The sequence below is a fragment of the Oryx dammah genome, unplaced genomic scaffold (genome assembly GCF_014754425.2).
Source record: "Oryx dammah isolate SB20612 unplaced genomic scaffold, SCBI_Odam_1.1 HiC_scaffold_4, whole genome shotgun sequence".
Classification (NCBI taxonomy): Eukaryota; Metazoa; Chordata; class Mammalia; order Artiodactyla; family Bovidae; genus Oryx; species Oryx dammah.
This window is the reverse complement of record NW_024070188.1, coordinates 66,375,523-66,385,607: the sequence shown is the minus strand read 5'-3', so window position 1 is coordinate 66,385,607 and position 10,085 is coordinate 66,375,523.

Sequence of the window (10,085 nt, the reverse complement as noted above, 5' to 3'; positions counted from 1 at the left end):
GAGTTGGACTGTGAAGAAGGCAGTGCATCGAAGAATTGAGGCTTTTGAACTGTGGTGTTGGAGAAGACTCTTGCGAGTCCCTTGGACTGCAAGGAGATCCAACCAGTCCATTCTGAAGGAGATCAGCCCTGGGATTTCTTTGGAAGGAATGATGCTAAAGCTGAAACTCCAGTACTTTGGCCACCTCATGCAAAGAGTTGTCTCATTGGAAAAGACTCTGAGGCTGGTAGGGATAGGGGGCAGGAAGAGAAGGGGATGACAGAGGATGAGATGGCTGGATAGCATCACTGACTCGATGGACGTGAGTCTGAGTAAACTCCGGGAATTGGTGATGGACAGAGAGGCCTGTGTGCTGTAATTCAAGAGTCGGACACAATTGAGCGACTGAACTGAACTGAACAGATTTTAAGTGTTTATATTTTCAAATTACCAAGTGTTTTCTACTTTGAAAACTTTCTTGAGGTTCCTCTTGGAAGACTTAGGTGGATGTTTTTCATACTTTATAAAACTTTCTGCAAGATTACACTATGCAAAAGAAGAGCAGAGCTATATCAATAGCAGTGATTCTTTTGAGGGAACCACATACTTTATTTTCATTGCCCAGCAAGGAAAAAGTGATTCATTTATGACGCATTTCCAACAACATGAATAGTGCCTGCTATACATCAGGAATCAAAAACCCAGTAGTTGAACACACTCAGCTGAGTTTTTAAATCACATGTTTTCCTAAAAGCCACTTGTGGAAAATAAAAACTTAGTATGATTCCTTATGGTAAAGTTTATTCAGTTCAGTTCAGTTCAGTTTAGTCACTCAGTCATGCCTGACTCTTGCAACCCCATGAATCTCAGCAAGCCAGGCCTCCCTGTCCATCACCAACTCCCGGAGTTCACTCAGACTCACGCCCATCGAGTCAGTGATGCCATCCAGCCATCTCATCCTCTGTTGTCCCCTTCTCCTCCTGCCCCCAATCCCTCCCAGCATTAGAGTCTTTTCCAATGAGTCAACTCTTTGCATGAGGTGGCCAAAATATTGGAGTTTCAGCTTTATCATCGTTACTTCCAAAGAAATCCCAGGGCTGATCTCCTTCAGAATGGACTTGTTGGATCTCCTTTTGATCCAAGGGACTCTCAAGAGTCTTCTCCAACACCACAGTTCAAAAGCATCAATTCTTCGGCACTCAGCCTTCTTCACAGTCCAACTCTCACATCCATACATGACCACTGGAAAAACCAAAGTTTATTTAGTACATGCAAATTAATATATAAAGCATCAAGTTACTGGCATATGTATTCAATTTTAATCTCTCTATATACAGATTATCCTCTTGAAAAATGCTGTACCATTAGAAATATAAGAATGTTTTAGTTTCCTCTATTATAAGTACCTTTATATACTATTTAAGTGATTCACTTTATAATACCTAGGATGACTAAAATCTTACACAGCTGGGGAATATTTTATATGTTCTATCAATATCTCTGGCTTATATTTACTGAAACATCCCATGAATGTTTATATGGATAGTATTTTTGAAAATGCCAATGGGAAAAAAACTGATGAAACAATGGAATTGGATTCTTGAAATTTAAAGGAAAATTTTTGAAGTAATAGTAACTTACTATGATGGTTAAACTGAACTATAAACTTCTGACACATTTAATTTCTTTTTGTGAATATAGGCCCAATATTCTAAGAAAAGAATCATAGCATAAAAATAAGGAGGAAAATAATTTATTCCATTTCTCAGCATCACCGGTCCCATCTGTGGCTGTCATATTCTCTACAAGTATTTTTCCTCTGCCAGACTTGACACCACAGTTTTCTCAAGGTGAATCATGATATGTATATAAAGAGAAAGTATCACATTCTCACATCGTGATGACTGGAGAAAACTTCATTTGAATTAAACAGACAACATCTATTTTTAAATCTTTTCTCATCTCTGATGTTGCCAGTTGCAGATTCATGGTATAACAGTGCTTCTGATATGGATAAAATACTTGATATCTAAAAATTTTTCTGAAGAATTAGGACCATCCATGTCAAAGCTAAAAAGTTGGTAAAACTTTGTTATTGGCCACCTGATGCCATTTCTAGACTCTTTCATCACTTATATCCCTTAATTTTCTTCTGGTCTACTCCTCCCCCACTCCATTTTACACTTTTATAATTTAGTAAAGGGAAAAAACTTGGACATTGTGCAAAGATCAGCAATTAGAGTCTGACAAAGAAAAATCTACCTCAAGAGAAGTGATCTCTCCTTCTAGGTTTTATTGTGGAAACTGGTAGAGAAAAGAAGGATCTGATAGTGGAGTACCACCTAATATAAAATGGTTTCTAGAAAAAAATCAGCATATTAATCACAGAATAATATATCTTATTATAAAATGGGATTTTTTTTTTTTTTTTAGTAAATAGAAAGCAATTCAATTAATCTAAATTCCATCTGGTCTAACAGCAAATAACCTCAAGTGAATATGACTTATACATTTGAAATTCATATTTGTCAGCTATACTTCATTTATAATACTGCAGATTGATTTTATTTATCTTTTAAATTTTATATCCTTTTAAATTGATTTTACCAACATGCATACTAAAATATGTATTACTTATATAACTGATCAAGTATATTCCTTTTTATGATCACTTTTTTACAATTTTTATTCTTTTTTAATGCCTCTTTGTAAGATATCTAGTGACTAGTGAAGTCACTCAGTCGTGTCCGACTCTTTGCAACCCCATGGACAGTAGCCAACCAGGCTCCTCCATCCATGGTATTTTCCAGGCAAGAATACTGGAGTGGGTTGCCATTTCCTTCTCTAGGGGATCTTCCCAACCCAGGGATCGAACCCGGGTCTCCCGCATTGTAGGCAGACTCTTTACAGTCTGAGCTACCAGGGAAGATTGTAAGATATCTACTCTAAGCCAATTATACACATGTATGATTTTACTATTTGAATTATTTTTTTAGAATATATTCTACTGATAAAAATTAAATTGCTAGGGTAAATTATATGAAATTTTTCTATGGCTTGTTATGTTTCAGAGTTACTAAAGTTTGGTAGTATTTTTGTTTACTGACTGAATTCAACAATTTGTTTACTCAGTCAGTAAACAAATAAATATTTAAAAAATTGTTAGAAAATAATTTCTGTTTCCCTCACAAGGATATAGCCTATCAAGATCATAGGCTTCATTGACAGAATATCTTTTCCAAAAACACAGTATAAGACCCAATAGATAAAGTCCAGAAGTTCTTAATTCTCTGTGCAAAAGTGTTTAATTCTCCTTATAACATGGTGCTATTTTTCTACTCCTCTTTTTAGCCTGCTTTTAGAACACTGTGCAGCAAACAACCCCTCTTATTTGTCTTCAAAGTTGCTTTTTACCCTCTTAAATTGTAAAAGGAAAAGCTGCATATTTTAAGACAAAGAGGCATTTAATTTTCTTTAAATATGTTGCAAATATTTTGCTCAATGGGATGAAATACATATACAATCTCTTGCTCTTTCCCCTCTCTTTCTCTCTCTTTTTACACATTACCTTTCTGATCATTTAAACTTTATTTGATTACGGTACAACGTGCAGGCTTAACTAGATTGTTTCTCCTTCTTACTCCTCCCATGACCAAATTGCTAACTAATTACCACAAACCAATTTTAATTGTTGCTTTTCTTTGTTATTAGGTCTTTCCCTTGAAATGTAATTGGCTTCATTTTTGTTTTTCTGAGCATAAAGTTATCATTTATCTGAAAATTTAAATAGGGAAAATCCATATATCCCCAGACATCATCCCACTGCTTCCCCAAATATTTGAAAGCAGTGGGTAGAACACATTGCTACCATAACTTTTGCATGCAAGGACATGATGTAAGACACCTATGTTAATTCATTGGAAGGACTGATGCTGAAGCTGAAGCTCCAGTGTGCATTCCAAGTGTGCTTAGGCAGTTTGGTTTAAATAACAAAGGATTTAAACCAAAGGATGAGCCCAAATTTGTGTTAACTTTTTAACAATTTCCCTTTTATAGCAATTTAGTATTTTCCAATATTTTGTGATAATAAACAATAACATCTATTAGCTCAAATACAGCTCTAGGGTGGAAGTGGAGTAGAAATGGAATTGCCATATCACTGTTATATGCTGTTTTAATTTTGGTAGATTACTGATGGTTTGTCCTCTGTAGAGGTTATACAAATTTAATTTTTCACTAACATCTGAGAATACTTGGCAAACATATTTTCAAACTTTTAAATTATGATAGATATAGAGATATCTATTTCATTTTGAATATTATTCATTATCTTTTCAGTCTTTTTAGGAGCCATTTAAATTTTGTCTCTTTTTTAATAAATTGTATATTTATGCTTTCCTCAGTTTTTATTGGCTGTATTATTTTTTAATGTTGGTTTTTCTTAGCTTTTTATGTATTTAGAGAATTATTCTTTCTGATATTAATTATAAACTGGTATCATTTGTTTTATGTCTATCCATAATATTTTAGTATAATAAAATCTATGAATCTTTATATTTCAGTTTCATGTCATATTTCACATTCTGAATTTATATTTTAAAAGTTCTCATATTTGTCTAACATTTATATACAATTTAAAAATTTAAATTCTTCATTTATATTTTAAAAGTTCTCATATTTGTCTAACATTTATATACAATTTAAAAATTTAAATTCTTCATCCTCTTGGAATTTATTTTTGATTAAAGAATAGAATGCATACTTTTTTTTGAACACTGTTAATTGAATAATTTGTTTTTATTATTGAAATTAATATGGTCTTTATAGAGCATTAAGTTCCAATACATTTGCCATTATTCCCAGTTCTCTATTCTGCCCCATTTCTTTGTCTGTCTACATATACTACTTAAATCATTACAGTATTATATTATATATTGTATTTAAAAATAGGGAGAGCTACATTCCTCTTGTTATTATTTCATATAATTCAAATATTTTCTCTTGATTTTCAGTTTTTTAATACTATTAGCATTTCCCTTCCTTCTGCTTTTCCAATCCCCTTCCCAACTTGTGTCAGCTCCAAACATTATGCTGAGGTAATACTTCTTCCTTTATGAATTCAATATCTTGATCTCTATACTACTTAAAATGATGTTTATTAATTTAGGATTTAATAATTTCTCACTTAACTTTTTATATTCTGTCATTTGCATGGGCTTTCCATGTGGCTCAGCTGGTAAAAAATCTGCCTGCAATGTGGGAGATTGGAGTTCAGTCCCTGAGTTGAGAAGATCCCCTGGAGAAGGGAAAGGCTACCCACTCCAATATTCTGGCCTGGAGAATTCAGGGTTGCAAAGAGTTGGACATGACTGAGCAACTTTCACTTTCACTTTCTTTCTTTGCATGACACAGTTGAGTTTGCTTTCTATTTGAAGCATTATTGTCATGGTTTCTTTTTCCTGTAGTGATGAATTGATCTCATTATTTTTGGAGAAAGAAGAAACATTACCACTTGCATCTTATAGTTTTGTCATTTTATCTACTGAATAAAATATTTATCACTCCTCTTGAAGCCCTGGTGGCTCAGACGGTAAAGCATCTGCCTACAATGCGGGAAACCGGGATTCGATCCCTGGGTCGAGAAGATCCCCTGGAGAAGGAAATGGCAATCCACTCCAGTACTTTTGCCTGGAAAATCCCATGGACAGAGGAGCCTGGTAGGCTACAGTCCACGGGGTCGCAAAGAGTCAGATAGGACTGAGTGACTTCACTTTCACTTTTTATTCCTCTTGAAGGCATTCATCTTGAAACTGTCAGTGACTTTCTGTTTTAATTCAAACCTGTTGCATTTTAAACCAGTTACCCAGTTTTGTAATGGGATTTCTAGGAAATTTAAATGTTTCTCTATGAATATCACCCCCATTTTGTTTTAAGTATGTTATCACTGCTGCTGCTGTTGCTGCTAAGTCGTTTCAGTCGTGTCCGACTCTGTGCGACCCCATAGAGGGCAGCCCACTTGGCTCCCGCGTCCCTGGGATTCTCCAGGCAAGAACACTGGAGTGGGTTGCCATTTCCTTCTCCAATGCATGAAAGTGAAGAGTGAAAGTGAAGTCGCTCAGTCGTGTCCGACTCTTATCGACCCCATGGACTGCAGCCTATCAGGCTCCTCCACCCATGGGATTTTCCAGGCAAGAATACTGGAGTGGGTCGCCATTGCCTTCTCCGATGTTATCACTAACTTTTCCTAAATAGTTATGTTGGAAACTAACTTAAACCAATTGCTCATTAGTGATTCTCCCACAGTATTGTATCAGATTATATTGAAGATAAAATCATGTATTAAAGGAGGCTTTATTAACAAGATGGCACAGAACAGTTTGTAAAAGCTCTTTTGTAAGTTTGCTGTAAATCTGCTCTGTGTTCTTTAAGTGTAATGACCACTAACTTGAACTCAAGGGATATCTGACAACATTCTAGAGGCAATATGCTCCTATCCTTACAATTGGCATTAGGCAACCAGAAATCCTTCAAAGTGATATTTATTCAGGAAGGAAACTTGGGTCACTATTTTTAAGATTAGAGACTACAAGTGTCAGTCTCTGATGTAACTACCCAAGGCACATGTCTTGAATATATTATTTTCATCAGTGAGAACCCATTTTAAAATATAATTTTATGTTTTAGAGCAGTTTTAGATTCAAAGCAAAGTTAAACAAAAAGTGCAGAGACGTTCCACATAGTCCTCTTCGCCACAAATGGACAGCCTGTCTCACTGTAATATCCTGCAGTCATGTGTGCGTGCCTGGTCTCTTCAGCCGTGTCTGACACTTTGCGACCCCATGGACTGCAGCCCACCAGGCTTCTCTGTCCATGGGATTCTCCAGCTGAGAATATTGGAGTGGGTTGCCATGCCCTCCTCCAGGAGATGTTGCAGACTCAGGGATTGAACCCATGTCTCCTGTGTGTCCTGCATTGCAAGCATGTTCTTTACTGCTGAGCTACTGGGGAAGCCTCAACATCCTGCATAGGGTAGTACATCTGTTTAAACAACAAATAAAAATAAATAAAATTATGATCCTTAAAATTGTAAGAACCAGACAATCATCAGATTTCTTATTTTAGCAGTCTTGGATGTTAGAAAGCAAATTCTTCATGTTTTCAAGAAAAATGAGTTTATTTTGTAATGCAGGATCTGGGGCTTCACACATCACAGTTCCCAGATTCCCAGGCCAAATTATCTACGGTTAATGTCTCCAAGTGGGATGCACTAGTAGAAATTTTGTTGGAGTGGAGAGTAGAGAAATGTTTCTGTCTTCTTGCCTTTTTTTTTTTTCTCATGGTTTTTCTGGCTTGAAGAACAGTAGCAGCAATAACAGTGTTCATGACAGTGAGAGTGACAGATACAGCAACAAAGGGTAACAAGAGCCTGGGAATGCTGGCTCTTTATTTCTTGCTCAGGCCATGTGGTTCCCAGCAAAAGCAGTAGTGTCCTAGATATGCCTGCTTGTGGATTCCATATTAGGCAACATGACTTCAACAGAGTTGTTAGCATTATGACACACAGGTCCTGGGCTTCATGTTTACTTGTTTGTAGCAGTGACTAATTTTTAATAATGTTCCTTCTCTTTTGCTCCTCTAATCCTTCCAAATCATATTATCTGATTATGCATTAAAATCCTCCTATTTGAAATACATAAAATGGTTTCTGATTTTAAATAGATCATAACAGTTGCAATGGGAAAACGCTGATACTTAAATCATAGTATGATTTCACATAAAAGATAGCTATAGACTATGCTTTTTAATGCAAATATTGATGCAGATGTTTGAAATAAAATAGTATTAGCTATTAGAGAAAAACATTAAAATGAATAAATAATGATTAAATCAGATTAATTTCAGTAATCCAGGGGTGGAACAAGATTATAAAATCCATTAATATAGCTAAAGTTTTAAGTAGGTATAAGGAGAAAAATGTATATCATTTCCATGAAAAGTTCTACACAAAATTAAATACTTTTTTCTAATAAAAACACTCAATAGAGGAGTAACTGATTCAATGCTCTTCAAATGTGAATAATCGAAAACTTAAATAATGGGAAATGGTGGACCAGTTTCTGTTAAATTCAGAGAAAAGGGAAATGAGCTCATTATTACTTCAGTTTTTACTATTGTACTGAAGATATTAAAAAATGAAATCCAATAAGAGGAAATGATTAGAGGCATGAGTTAGAAAGAAAAAAGGCAAGACTATCTCTATATGCAGATGTGATAGTTTACATGGAAAACTACAGAGAATCAAAAAGAAGGGGAGAGAGAGAGGGAAAGGGAGGGAGACAAGGGGGTGGGGAGATAGAGAGAGATGAAGTAGCAATATAAGACAAATATTTTAAACTTAAAGGTCCTTATGATGGTTAGTTGTATATATTAACTTGGCTAGTCTATGCTACCCAGATATTTGGTTTAACATAATTCTAGATGTTTTTGTGGAGGTATTTTTTACATGAGGATAATATTCAAATCATCAGATTTTTTTTTCTTTTTCTTTTTTCTCAAATCATCAGATTTTGAATAAGTTTCTACAGATGGTCCTCGTCAATCATTTGAAGGCCTAAATAGAAAAAAAGTCTGACTTCCTCTGAAGAGAAAGGAATTCTGCTAGCAGACTGACTTTCCATTCAAGCTGTAACAGTAACTCTTCCTGGGGTCTTCAGTCTTACATTATATCCTGTACATTTTGAATTGGTCACCTCCATGGTCATGTGCATCAGTTCCCTAAAATCTCTCTCTACCCATATCCTGTTAGTTCTCTTTCTTTGGAGAACCCTGACCAACATAGGCCTCATATATAAAATTAATACCCAGTTAGAAATTATAATTTATGAAGGCCCCATTACAATCAAAAGGTAATATTCCTAGGTAATAGTCCTGTGAATATACTTATCAAGAAAGGTGCAATTTAAATGAGAAGAACTATAAAATACTCCTGAGGGACACAGAAATGGACTTAAACAAAAAGAATGGATAAGATGATATAATATCATAGAGACGTTCCTTCTCCAGGGGATCTTCCCAACCCAGGGATCGAACCCAGGTTTCCTGCATTGCAAGTGGATTCTTTTACCAGCTAAGCCACAAGGGAAGCCCAAGAATACTGGAGTGGGTAACCTATCCCTTCTCCAGCAGATCTTCTCCACCCAGGAATCAAACCAGGGTCTCCTGCATTGTAGGCAGATTCTTTACCAACTGAGCTATCAAGGAAGCCCACAGAGATGTTGGTTTGCCTCAAGTCAGTAAGATTTGATGCAATCACAGTAAAAATATCAGCTTTTATTTTGGTATGGATATAGATAAGTTGATTCTAAAGTTCATATGGAAAAATGAATAATCACTAGTAATGAAATTTCTTTAGAAAACAGTATTGAAAGGGGTTAATTAAATTGACTATTATAATTAAATCAACATCTGTACAGAAAAGGTCAGTTTTCTTTCCAACCACAAAGAAAGGCAATGCTGAAGAATATTCAAACTAACACAATTGTGCTCATTTCACATGCCAGTCAGGTATTGCTCAAAATCCTTCAAAGTAGCTTCAACTGTACTTGAATCAGGAACTTTCAGATGTACAAGCTGGATTTTGAAAAGGCAGAAGAACCAGTGATCAAACTGTCAACATCCGTTGGATCATAGAAGAAGCAAGAGAATTCCAAAGTCATCTACTTCTACTTCATTGACTATGATAATTTAATTGTGTGGATCACAGCAAACTGTGGGAATTTCTTAAAGAAATGGGAATACTAGACCACCTTACCCATCTCCTGAGAAACCTATATGCAGGACAAGAAGCAACAGTTAGAACTGGACATGGAAAAATGGACTAGTTCCAAACTGGGAAAGGAGTACATTAAAGGCTGTATATTGTCACCCTGCTTATTTAACTTATATGCAGAATACATCATGCAAAATGCCAATGTGGATGACTCACAAGCAGGAATCAACGTTCGAAAAAACCAAGATCATGGCATTTGGTTCTATCACTTCATGGCAAATAGATGGGGGAAAAGTGAAAACAGTGACAGACTGTATTTTCTTGGGCTGCAAAATCA